Here is a 14,033-nt window from a genome sequence, read left to right as displayed (position 1 = left end):
TTTTGCTTCCATCGCACCCCCCTTTATGACTCATGGGTTTTAAAAAAGTATTCAATATATTATAACCCATTATCAACATTATGTTTTATAGTGCTCAAAATGCCCCAAATTTGGCTTGTACTATTGCATCTCAAAGACTTTGGTGTTAAACCAAGGCTCTTCCTTTCCAATCCACTATCTGCAGTGGAAATACCACCAAGATGCAGATGTTCATGAAACCCCTTACAGGGAAGACCATTACTCCTGAGGCTGAAACCTCGGATACAATAGAAAATGTGAAGATCAAGATCCAGGATAAGGAAGGAACTCCTCCTGATCAGCAAAGACTGATCTTTGCAAGCAACTGGAAGATGGATGAACTTTGACCATAACATTCAAAAGGAGTCCACTCGTCTTGTGTTGAGACTTCTTCATGTGGTGCTAAGAGAAGGAAGAAGCCTTACACCACTCCCAAGGAGAATGAGCCTAAGGGAAGGAAGCTTAAGCTGGCTGCCCTGACATAGTGCAAGGGGTGTGAGAACGGCAAAATTGGTCACCTTGTCCGGAGTGCCCTTCAGGTGAATGTGGCGCTGGACTTTTTATGGCCAGACACTTTGACAGACGTTGTTGTGGCAAATGTCTGACCTGTTGCTTCAACAAACCAGAAGACAAATAATTGTATATGAGTTAATAAAAGACATGAACTAAAATATATATACATATATGTCAGAACTTGGGCTTTCAGGTCAGGAAGCTGCTACTTACTAACACTATGGCAATAAGCAAGTTAAATCCATGGAGCTTCTGTTTCTTCACCTACAAAAGAATGCTAAGAATAGCTACTTCATAGGGCAGGAGCCAAGTCTGTGGTTCACTGCTGCATCCCCAATATCTTCGTCAGCCATCAGTCACTTAACAACCTGTTGACTGTGTAAAGCATCTAGAATAATGCCTGCTACGTGATAGTAGCACAATAAACGAGTTGTTTTCATTGTTGTTACTATTGTTCATACTGACATAATATCTGGATTTATTAGTTAACTATGATTGAGATCTCTTTATGTGTGAACCATTGTACTGGCAATCAAGAAAGAACCAGAGAATGAGGCTACTTCCAATTCTACTTACTAATAAAGATAATGATTATTATTGTTACAGTGATGACTAAAATTACTATGTTTTAGACAGTGTTCTAAGCTCTTAATTAACTTATTTATTTCTCTCAACAACAATATGGGTTAAGTGTGTGTGTACATATATATGTGTGTGTGTGCATGTGTGTATATATATATATATATATATATATATATAATGAATGATATGTTTTTATTTATTTCAGGGAGAGGAGAAGGGGAGAGAGATAGTAACATCAATGATACGAGAGAGAGTCATTGATCGGCTGCCTCCTGCAGGCTCCCTGCTGGGGATCGAGCCCGAAACCTGGACATGTGCCCTGACCGAGGACTGAACCTCAATCTCCTGACTCAGGTCGATGTTCAACCGCCGAGCCACGCCAGCCGGGCTTAAGTGCTAATATTATCCACATTTTAAGATTAGAAAACTGAGACCCAAAAGGATAAGTAATTTGCCACGTAGCCAGTACGTGGTGGAGCCAGGACTCACACACTGGCACTGTGGGATCAGAGGTATTCTTGTACCCACTAGGCTCTGCTTAAAAAAGAAAAAGCTTTAAAAATAAGAAACATAAAAGCAGAAGATGTTCTTTAAACAGGACAGTGTCTAAGTGAGAGCCTATGACATTTATTTGAAGAAGGACACATGCTTTACTGGCACAGGATTGACCACGAAGGGGTCAGATCCTTGTCCTAAAGTCTATTAGCATCATAATTTGTTTAAAAAGGTCACATTTTGGAAGATTCTGAGACCATTTCCAGAACTTCAGGAACTAAAGGCAATTTAAGCCTTGGAAAGTTAGAAGCAGACGCTGGCACTTATCTTCATCGGGTGGTTTATGGTAGCTGTTCAGCGACACTCAGTTATGTCTGCGTAACCCACCAGATGGTCCAGCTGTGAGACTGTTATTGTTTTCTACCACTTTGTATTAATCCCATGGTTTCACAAGTTCTCGTTCTGGAACCATCAAAGGGTACCACGGCTTTTTCCTTAAGCTATGACAAAATAATAGGTTTCCCAAATCCATCACAAAAGTTTCATCAGGCCCGCAGCTGAATAGGCAGGCAAACCTCAGTGCTTTTTATAATCTCTTTAAAAGGCTGCGTGATTAGTCTGTGGGCCCTTTTCCTTACAAGGGGGACTCAAGTTTTAATAGAAAGTTTTCATCTGAGTAGACCAGCATCGCTACCACGGTCAATTAGTTAATGCACATTGTGAAAAACAAGCCTTGTCTCTCAAAGGCCATTTCATGATGTCTCTTTACACTCTTCAGTGTTACACGGAATTGTTTGCCTGATGTTATCTGAGGAGCATACTGGTCATTCACAGGCACTATAGGTTCCCACCTATCTGCTTCCTACAAGAAAGATAAGCCGTAAGAACCCACGGAGTGTGAATTATAGTCTAATAATAAGTATCTCGTGCATTAGGAGATGCAGGCTGAGGGCGATGCAGCCCTCCACACAGTTAAGCATGAATTAGCACACTGCAATTCAGGGCCTGAAGGCTCTTCTACTCATAGAGGAGGGAAACCAGTAGTAATCTGGAAGGGGGGAAATGTTTAAAAAAATGCCAGAGTGGCCATGTTATTTCTACTGTACCCAGAACTAAGGTATATAATATTCATCTGAATCCCCCTGCAGCATCCGGTACATTGATCCCAGCCTTCATCAGCCTCCCTGTGGTACTTGCAGGACCAGCAATGGATTCCTGCATTTGTCAAGCTCATGTAATTTCCCCTTGTACCAGCACAAAGGAGTCCTTCTGATAATAAAAAAAAATTCAGCTAAAACAACAATGTTCCCCCAAAACTCTACTGGGAGGCTACATTTGAGATGTGCTCCTGTATGTGTGTGTCCAACAGTAAGTCCCCCATGGCATTCCAGGGAAAGTAGGCACTCTAAAAACCTCTTACTACAGCCTACCAGGTCCTGCAACACCTGGCTTCAGCCTGTGTTTCAGACCCAATCGCCCTGTACTCTCCTCTAACACACCGCTCCAGCCACACTCGCCACATTGCTGTTTCTCACACAAGTCAAGTATTCGCACATGTACCAAATATAAGCATCAGGGTACGTGTCCTTCCTTCTGCCTGGGAGACTCTTCAGACATCTGCATGGCTGCCTGCCTCACTTCATTCAGGTCTCTGCTCATATGTCAACTCCTCAAAGATGAAGAAAAGAAAAATGAAAGCTATGGAATGAGGAGTAGAGTAAGGGCAGAAAAAGTAAGCCTCAGAGGGTCTTTGCTAGACCATCACTCACAATAGCATCCTATGCCATTTTTGTTTGATTTTTACCTGAATTATTTTTCTTCCAAGCAGTTATCACTACCTGGTGTTAAATTATATATTTATGTGTTTGGGTCTGTCTCTTTCACTACAATTTAAGCTCCACAAGGCCAGTTCCTTTATTGTTTTGTTCACTGCTTTTTTAGCTTCATATCCCCGGCCCTTAGGAAAGTGCCTGACGCATAGTAAGCCCTAAAAATATTTGTCAAATGGAAGAATGATTTAATACAGTTCAAGGAATGGAAGAACTGGTACTTCCTTTTTTTCTTTTAAAGAAGTAGGAACACAAGTCTTTCAGTTCAGCCCTTTGAGTGCTTTCCTCACAGCCCTAGCCACTTTCCACCTGAATGACCGACTAGTTTGCAATGTAACGGTGGGGGCATGCCTCCAAGGATTTGCTCTGGAGGTGCACAAAATGCCCTGGTGGTCCCTTCCACTTACAGAGACTATAGGTTGGCTGAGAAGCAAAAGATCTCTAACCTGAGCCCTTTTTCTAAAATGTGATCTTGAATTTTGAAAGTATCAAAGAAAAGCTGTCATTTCAAAGCTTCCACTGGTTCTTTACTGAGGTTTGTTTTATGTTCCAGAATAAGGTTTACCTTGGTGAGTGTTCCACGTACAAAGGAAAAGAATGTGTGTTCTGCTGCTGTTGGGGTTAGTGTACTATAGCTGTCAATTAGGTCAAGCTAGCTGACAAAGTCCTTCAGGTCTTCTATATCCTTCATGATTTTCTGCCATCATGTCCTCTCAACTGAAAGAGGAGTGCTGAAGCCTCTGACTAAAATTGTGTATTTCTCTAATTCTCCTTCCAGTTCTACTGGTTTTTGAGGCTCTCTTGTTAGATGCACCTATACTTACGATTGTTATGTCTTCTTGGTGAGCTGACCTCTTATAGTCATACAATGTCCTTCTTTATAGCTTGTAATAGTCTTAGTTCTGAATTTTATTTAACCTGATATTCATATGATCACTCCAACTTTTGATTAGTGTTTGCATGGTATATCTTTTTCTGTTCTTTCACTTTCAACCTACCTATGTCAATATTATTGAAATGAGTTTCTTGTATACAGGTCATTTTTTTATCCATTCTTTCCAATCCCTGTTTTTTAATTGGTATATTCAGACCATTTACATTTAATATAATTAATGATACAACTGGGTTATAGTTGACAATCTTGCTAACTGTTTTCTATTTGTTCCACCTCTTCTTCATTCTTTTGCCTGCTTTTTTCCTTCTTGCTTTATATCTCCACAATTGGCTGTTTTTTTAAAACCTCTTTTAAAAAATTTTTAGTGATTACCCTAGTGTTTATAATATACTACTTGAAATAATTCTTTTTCATGTTTAGCAGAAGAACCTAACCTTATAACTCTATATTTTAAATGTCTTCCTCCCATCTTTTGTGCTAGTGTTTTCATTTATCTTGCTTTTACACGTGCTGTAAACCAAACTACATTACTACATCTTTACAGAATGTCACTTACCTTTTAGAGCAATAAAAAATTACTTATATGGAGGCTGGCTTAGCAAGGAGATTTTCTCAACAATCCTACTCCATCTTCAGCTTTATATTGTACCTGTACACCTGTGCCTTAGAAAGAACCTGTCCTTCCCCCAGAAGACTGCTGTTGCTCCTTACCCAGTGCTTTCCAGCTTGGTGGGAGTGAAGGCTGGGGGAAAGGGGAGAGGGACTGTCTGTTGTCTTAGTTTAGCCTCAGCCTTAGGCAGGCTCTGTACCCCTGGGTCATTAAGACTTTCTTAATGATCTTTTACCTCTCACCCAGGTAAAAGAAGCATAAAAGACCTCTTAATGTCCTGGGTCCCAGGTGTTTTCTTGCCCTATCTCTTGAAATAGAAAAGTTTTTTTCTTTTTCCTTTTACCTGTCCCTCAGCCACACAGGTCTTCACAAAGTCTTAGGGGTTTCAGGGTTCGCTACTCACCCCAGGGTCTTAAGGCCTTCATTCTTCAAAGAGAAAAGAATTCAGGCAAAGTTTTATGGCTTTTCCAGAGAAGTACCTATTCCCTTCCTATAAGCCTGCATCCCTGAGGTAGGCTTTCTGCAGTCTCCCACCCTGCCCCTTACCTTCCTTGTGAACATTGGTAAAGAAGAGTCTATGAGTAGATGTGGATTTTCCCTGCTTGGGTGGCACCTAGGTTCTGCATTTTCACACTATCCCATCCCTAGTCTTTAGTGATTCATTAAAATATTTAACCGAACTCTTCAGATCAGGTGACTCCTGAGTTCTGCCAGGGTTGACACACTGCCTCTCCTTAGAGGCTCTCAACTTTCCTTAGACTTTAGTCTAGTTGTTTGCCCTGTGAACTCAATTTTCTGATAGCTTCAAGAAAATTTATGATTTTGTCAATTATTTAAGTTTTTCTTTATGGGAGAGCAACACTTCAGCTTTTTACATCCTACTTGCAACCCAAAATTTGTTTTTGAATTGCTTCCTGTTCTATGCTATAATTTCCCACTGAGTCTCTAACTTTCATTAAAAGTCCATTACATCCCATGGCATTGTTGGAGAGTCTTTTGCAAAGAAGGAGAGAGAAACATCCTTGGAATGAAGCAGCAGAGAGATCAGTAGCTGGCAGATGACCAAGAATTGTGTTGACACCAGGTATTTGCAATCATGGGTGAAAGGCAACCACCATGAAAATACAAGCAGCTCTTCCCACACTGGGGAGAATGTGGGAAGGCTCTATAAAGAAGGGTTCAGCTTATTTTACGTGGCTATAAAAGGAAAGTGGTAAGGTAGTGCTATAGGACTTAGGCCACTCAAATTATAGGGATATAGCCAGATCATTACCACCGTTTGTCATCAAACCTAAGGAAGATAGCTGTGACTTAAAGATGGGAGAGTAAGCTCTTTGCATAGAGAAAGTTAGCAATAAACTCATGAGTTATCTGAGTACCACAATAGAGAAAAAAGGCTCAGAACATTTGGGTGCCTTCTTCCATTAGAAGAAATGATACAGCTTGCTTCCTATGTTATTTATTAGGTATTCCAATGAGGGAACTCGAGGTTTAATTTTTATCATATTACTAGGGGAAACAGAGATCAAATTTTAGAGGCAATCTCAGAACCTGAGTCATTTTTCTCAATCCAACAAGATCAGATGGTCTGATTTCCTTGCTCGTGTTTCTGGTAGAAAAGGCAATTTTCAAGACCGAAATAGCAATTTCTTAGCCATCAGTGAGGCTCTTAAAATCCATTTTTTAAACTACCATAGATTTCCATGTGTAAATGAAAGACGACTCCTGGAAATACACATTTTTCTATTTTGAGAGATAACTCACTCAAGCATAAAGTTAATACAATTTATTACACCAAAAGTAAAGTTGCATTACAGTGAGCTCATAACAGATGAGTAAACACAGTTCACAAGAACGGGGTTGGCATGTCTGCTTTCCTGCGTGTGTCTCCTTCAGCCTCAATGCCTCCTCCAATATCTCATTCCTACGTCGGCCCTGCTGACATCAGAAGGGCCTGTTCTCCTTGGAGAGGTTTTTAAAACACCATTAGACCCTTGAAACTTCAGAGCTAACCCTTAGATGGGTAACTAGCCTCTGATTATTCTTAGTGAGACAACATATTCAATCAGTCCTTTAAAATGAAAGCAGCAAAATCAAGTTTAAGGGCTCCTGAGGCAGGCTGCTCAGCTTCACATACTAGGTTTAATAAAAACTTACTAGCTGTATGACCTCAGTCGAGGAGATACATTTTTCTGAGCCTCAATTGCTTCATATTAGAATGAAAATGATCATAATAATGCCTGACTCATAGAACTGTTGTAAGAATTATATGCAAAGCACTTAGCAGAGTGTCTAGCACACAGCAGACATATGGCAAAGGTTGAATATTTATTGTTCTCATCATCATTGTTACTACTACTACATCAACCACCAGGCCAACTTGCTACCCAACCTACCACCTCAGTTTCTTTGGACAAATTCTTGAGCATTAGCTGTATGCCAGGCTCTGCTCTAAGAACTTGTAGATAGTAAAGTAAGAATATAGGCATTGTCTACTCTGTCACCTGCCAGCAAAATGCATCATCTCCCTGAACCTGCATTACCTAGTCAATAAAATGGGACTAATTGGGAAGAGGACTCGGCTGAAGAGTAGCAGAAACCTGAGAGTGCCTCCTTAAACTTTGTACCCATGCCACCTTGCTTGCCTCACCCTCATCCAAGCTTCTGAGAATCATAATAACTACTTCACATGGTGACTGCATGAATCGTGGAGACGAGGAAGCAGAGACAGAGTAGGTGATATTTGTCTGGCATGGGATTAGGATTTGGGAAGCCTTGTCCAGTGAGAGGATGTTAAGCTGAGCCTTACAGGATGAGATTTACCAGGCAGGCATTGGGTTGTTCCCTATAGATTAAAGAGTGAATGAGGGGGTTATCCTTGGAAATGACAATATGGCTTGGAAGGAAGTGATGATAAGAGCTCAGAGCTATTCTTTATTTCATATCTACTGTGGTTAAGCATTTTACAAGTATTTTCTTTAATCCTCACAATAGCCTTAAAAGGTTGGAATCACTTATTCCCATTTTACAGCATAGCCTCAAAAAAAAGCTAAGTCCAAAGAGGCACCAAAAAAAAAGCAATTTTCTATTGCTGCTATAACAAATTACCCAAAATTTGGTGGCTTAAAACAACACAAATTATTATCTTGCTATTCTGGAGGTCAGAAGTCTGACACAGATGTCAGTCAGTTAAAATCAAGGTGTCAGCAGGGCAACGTTTTCTTCTGGGGGCTCTAGGGTTGCTCTAGAATCCATTTCCTTGCCTTTCAGCTTCTTGGAGCCGTGAGCATCCTTGGCTTGTGGCCTCCTTCCTTCATCTCCAAAGCCAGCTAGCCGAGTCCTGCTCACATCGAATCATCCTGGCCTTCACCTGCAGTCATGCTTTCCCCTGACTCTCTCTTCTGCTTTTTAAGGACCCTTGTGATTATATTAGGCCTACCCAGGTACCAAAACTAATCTCATTTTAAGTCCAATTGATTAGCAACAATAATCCCATCTGCAACCTTATTGCCCTTTGCCAAGTAACCTAACACAGTCACAGGTCCTTGAGATCATGACATGGAGATCTTGTGTGTGTTGGGACAGGGGAGGGAATTATTCTGCCTACCTCACGGGGTTTGTTAGTGGCAGAGCTGTTATGTGAGGGTCAATTAGGATTTCATCTTGGGGTGACAGCGATGCATTGAAGGTTTTTAAGGACTGAAGTAGTGTAAATAAATCTGTATTTTACATAAATAATCCTTGAATCAGAATGTAGCAAGGAACAAAAAGCAAAGAAAAAAATACTGGCATTGGAGAATTCTGTAAGAATTAATGAAGCATCAGGTGTAGAAATGGAGACAAGGAAGGGGACCGAAGGGTACTTCAGAGGCAGAATCCTTGGGGACTGGAGACTGGCTGGATATGGAGAGGAAAGGAGAGAGAGGATTCAAAGATGAATCCTAGCTTTCCTAGTTAGGTGGCGAGGGGGCAGTGATTTATTTTTGCATGTCGATTTATTTGCCACTGCTTCATGCATTCATTTTAGCCATTCATTTGTTCACCAAACATTTGCTCAGTGCCTACTTAGGACACATTGATGAACCCAAAAAACAAAAATCCCTGCCCTGTAGGAACTTGCCTCCTGGTTGGGGGAGAAATACATAAACAATAATCATAATAAAGAAGTAAATATGAGTATATTCGAAGGTGGTGAGAGCTATTGAAATGAATGAAAAAGCAGGGTATGTGATACTGAGGGTGAGAGGGTGAGTGCAGCTGTTGTGGGCCGGCCAGATTAAACCTCAAGTAGGTGACATTTGAGGAAAAATGTGGAAGAGGTGAGGAAGTAGCCCAGGGACACGTGGGAAATGCATTCCCGCAGAGGAAACGGTACTGCAGAGGCCTGACCGGGGGCGCGCCCGGTGTGTCCGAGGAAAAGCAAGGACAGAGTGAGCAAGGGGACAAGCGGAAGCAGACGAACCTTCCCCTACCCCTCAGGGAGACAATGACCTGACAGGGAATGGGGCTGTCGCAGGAGGGAAGGGTAAGGACGAAAGGGGCAGTGTCACCCTGTGCCTGGTCCCCTGACTGCTGCTCTCTTGGGGACATGTGCATGTAGCCGGAGCGCAGCTGACTTTTTGGCTGCTGGGCCCTCGCTACGCGGCAGGCTCTGCCTGAATTCATGCACCTGACCCTCTAACCCACCCCACGAGGCAGCGAGGACGATTAGCCCCAGTTCACAGCAGAGGAGAACGCTGAAGATGACACAGAAAGTGGCCTTCTGCGACTCGATCCCAGACAGCCCGGCTCCAGGGTGGGCTCACCCCGAACGGCACAGGGGGCTGAGGAGTGTCCGAATGAAGTCGCTTCTATCCAAACCATCCCCTCCCAGCAGTGACACTCCATTCCCGCCATAAGCATCATCCGAAACTGAAACGGGTGACATACAAGCCCCTTCTGCCTTGCGTGAGTGGGCCCACCCGTGCAGTCAATGAGAGCCACCGACACTTCTCTCCGTGGCAGGAAGGCCTCGGCAGCGGGGAAGCGCATGCCAAAAAAGAAAAGTGGGGCCGTAAGGACAATTTTCATTTATTTGAAATTTTGCCTTGGGAGATGTCCCCATTCATCACTTAGTAACCATTAAGTCGCCCACCGCCCGGCAGGGTGATGCTCATCCTTTCTGCGGATGGCTCTCCCTCCACAGCTAATTGCCCTACATCTATAGTCTAGTTCTTGTCAGTTTTGTCACACTGTTATTACATACAGTAATGGTGTGTAAGATATTAGCCTGTCATTATATATAAATGTGTCTAAGGAAAACTCATTTCCAAGAATCATTTTTGAAAATGAATCCAGAAGAGAGGTAAAAGCATATTCTGTGTCTTCAAGGACAACGTAAAGTAACTCTGAGGCTTGTCTGAGATGCTTTAAGGTGGACTTTCTGGCCCCCGGGAACACCAAAGCCACACACGCGTTCTGGGGTGGTCTGCACAGCCCAGCAGAGTTAAGCTGGGAGGAAGCCGCGCTTTCATCTCCTGCTAACTGTGCCCCGCCTTGAGGGTAGGAACAGCCCAGCCCTTTCCCCTCACCACTCCGCCATTGATTTTATTACGGTTAATAACACATGACCAGAAAATCATTTTTACCATTTTCCCTCTGGTGCCATTAAGCTTAATTTTCTTGTTTTAATAATACAGCCTCAGTGACTTGTCTGACATTAGAACTTTTTCCTCCCAGTTATCTATTAAAGGAACGCTTTATTACAAAATAAACATTTCATACAACTGTAGAAACCGCGGGTCTGTGATATCCCTAAGGGCCAAACACTTTTGGTGTTCCCGGTGTATTTCCAGTTTGCAGCTTTCACCACTGAGATGTCAACTCTGTAAAAGCCAAGTCTTTGTGTCCTGTTGTGTCCCCAGAACCCTGCCTGCACGTGGCAGGTGTTCAAGGTTGCACATTGATGACGAAAAAATGCATACCTCCTCCAACCTCTTACGCCCTCTCACCTCTGACCACACACAAAACAGTCAAACCCTTTTCCACATGAAGAGTTTGTCTGCGACATGGAATGAAAATGGATTCCAACCACGCTAAGAAAATGAATTAATCTTAAATTACTTTAAATACAACAGGCATGTGGCAAATACCTGCTGCCTATAAGAGGAAGACTTGATTCTGGATGCTGAGGGAAAAATAAAGGTGCCCCAGATACTGTGTTTTCCCCACAGGGGCTCAAAGTCTGGAAGAGACCTGGTTATTACCTGCAAAGAGAACTCAGCATGACCTCCTGTCTTTAACTCCATTCCCCTCCAAAGCCCTCCAGTGCTCACTGAGGCCCTTCGTCTGCCACTTGCAGATGGAGATTCAGCTTATGGGCTCTGAGGCCAAGTTGCCTGAGTTCAAGTCTTGACTCAACCAAATACTGACTCTGTGACTTTGAGTAACTTATTTACCTTTTCTGTGACTCAGTTTCCTCATTTGTAAAATTGGAATAAACATTGGACTAATCTCATGGAGTTGTGATAAGTAAGTGAGTTCATGTATATAAAATGCTTAGAACCATACCAGGCACAGAGTAAGCATTCAATTCATATTAGTTTTCATGTAGTTTATTATTTCCACTTTGTGATAAATTATATTTTGCATGGCTATCTTGAGCTACTATTAATTTATATTGCTGTATATTTTAAATAGAAATATCTTTATTACTCTTTAGAATGATACATGATCATTATAAAAGATTTCAATTACATAGAGAAAAAGAATATTTCTCTGTAATCTTGTCCCCAAAGGTAATTACTTCACAATTTTGCAAAACTTCTTGCACATGACAATTTGCCTATTTAAGAAGGTATAGATATATTTTCAACATAAATGTATTATGCTATCCATACTGTTCCACAAACAGCTTATTTATTAAACTCACTGTATTGAAATCATCTATCTGTAAATATATAAAGGTCTATACTAGAATTTAAATAACCATCACCTTATTAGCAAACATTTAGACCATTTACTGGTTATATAGTATTTATAAAGATTTGGGCTATAGCATTCTAGCTAAAGCTCATGTTTCTTGAAGGAAATGTTATTTCATCCTCAAAAAGCTCTGCAGAAAGGAACTTCTGAGAAAAATATTTATTGATTCATTGACCATTTTAGGAGAATCGAACAAGCAACAGAAGCAAGCTTCAACTACAGAAAGTTCTATTTCTAAACTTTTTTCAAAAGGTCTAGTAAAGATTTTGACTAGTATGATACACCTACAGATTTTTCAGGGTTGTTGCAAAGACAAAATAAGGTCATGTATATAAAGTACCCACACCCTAACGATGCTCAATACATCCTGGCTATCGTAGCTATTAGGATGGCAATTAACAGGGAAAAAGATTAGACACCATCTGTCTTCGATGACTTAGTCACTGACCTAACGAAGGTGAAGCAGATACGTCTGGCGACCACCCTAGGTTCTAGGATTCTACCCTTCAATGATCAGGTATTGTACTAAAGATAAAGTAGAGCATGGAAATGAAAACATAGACCAACTGCGCATCCTGATCCTTCCAGCAGCTAAAAATTGTTTACATGATATTTGTTAATTAATAAGAAAGGTTAAAAATAGTGTTTACCAAATTTGCTTCCTCTGTCTAATGATCTGTAGAAGGAGTGGCAGGTTCAATTAGCACTTCATTGCCTCATTCGGCCTGCCCACAAGAGAGAAAGATTAGTTAGGAGAGCATCTGTAAGCACAGTTAGATGGGGGAGAGGACCTGGGGAGAGGATGATTATTGAACAAGACTCAATTTCTGCTTTTTATGTCATACTCAGGGCTTCTCAGCCTTGGCATATTGACATGCGGGGCCAGGCAATTCTTTGTTGTGGGGTCTGCTCTGTCTATTACAGGATATTTAGCAGCTTCCCTGGCCTCTACCCACTCGATACCAGTGGCATCTTTCCCCGCCAAGTTTTGATGCCCCAGAATGTCTCCAGACATTGCTAATATTCCCCAGGGGGAAAAAGCATCCCCAAATGAGACCCACTAATAAATATATATGTATCTATGTTTTGTATAGCATTTTACACTTTGAAAATGCTTTTAATACATACAATAGTTGTGTAAGTAGGCTGGGTACTCTACATTTTATAGATGGGGAAAACATGATCTTATAATATTAAATGTTGTGAAATCAAAATTTAAATTATGAATCACTGAGATGACATCATGGATCAGACCAGAAGAAAACTGACTGATTTGTTGTTGTTGTTTTAAAAATATATATTTTAGTAAAAACTTCCTCTTTACTTGAGGACCTCAAAAGGAATGATTATGCAGCCAGCCCCAAAGAAGGTCCTCTAAAGCAAAAATAAGTGTGAGATGCAGCCGTGGATGTCAGAGTTAACTTTGGGTTCGATTCATTAGCAGTAGAGATCATGGTTTTAAGAAAAATTTGCCTGCTCTTGCAGAGATGGAAAATAGGATAGCATGTGAATAAATGATTTTAATAGGTGTGATGATACATCTTTAGGAGGTAGGAGCATTACATTTATTTTAAAGAAGTCTGCCCATTAATTAAAATTGTTATGGAGAGATGCAAAGAAGATTAAAATGGATAAAAGTTATAGTACCAACAGGTCTAAAAAGCAATATCTTGGAAAATAAAGAAACAGCCTGAAGACAGGGATTTATAAACTACAGACATTAAAGGAAGAGCAGTTTCTAGATGCCAGAGAGAGCTGGAGTCCCAAGGAGCTGGGGAATAGGTGAGGGACTAGAGGAAATTCACCAAGGTCATCCCTCTCAGACTGGAGCCCTACATGGTGCAAGGAGACATCTATTAATTAGCACATGTCATTTCACTGATTGTGTAGATATCAGCCCAGCTGCTTATTTCTGCTTATACCTGCTGAGGTTTTTTACATCAGAACTCAGGTTTGTAGACAGTGGAAATGTCATCACATTAAAAACAATCTGCTTCACATATGAGAGCTAATAGGCTTGGGGGTTAATGCGCTCATGTCTGGGATATCGATCCAAATGTGAATAACTTGTAATTGGCCATCACTCAATGCCAGTTTATAACCCATCCGGGCTATATGAATGTCACAC

At 41.2% G+C, this 14,033-nt stretch overlaps 1 pseudogene across 1 annotated transcript; it reads left to right on the top strand.

Moving 5' to 3' along the window:
* Positions 1 to 200: 200 nt before the first annotated feature.
* LOC308553202 (ubiquitin-ribosomal protein eS31 fusion protein pseudogene) lies at positions 201 to 655 on the top strand (annotated as a pseudogene). Its single transcript has one exon. The product of its transcript is annotated as a ubiquitin-ribosomal protein eS31 fusion protein pseudogene (transcript).
* Positions 656 to 14,033: the final 13,378 nt, after the last annotated feature.

This window comes from Miniopterus schreibersii (genome assembly GCF_964146895.1).
Source record: "Miniopterus schreibersii genome assembly, chromosome: 2".
Taxonomy (NCBI): domain Eukaryota; kingdom Metazoa; phylum Chordata; class Mammalia; order Chiroptera; family Miniopteridae; genus Miniopterus; species Miniopterus schreibersii.
This window is presented reverse-complemented; position numbering and strand designations above follow the sequence as displayed.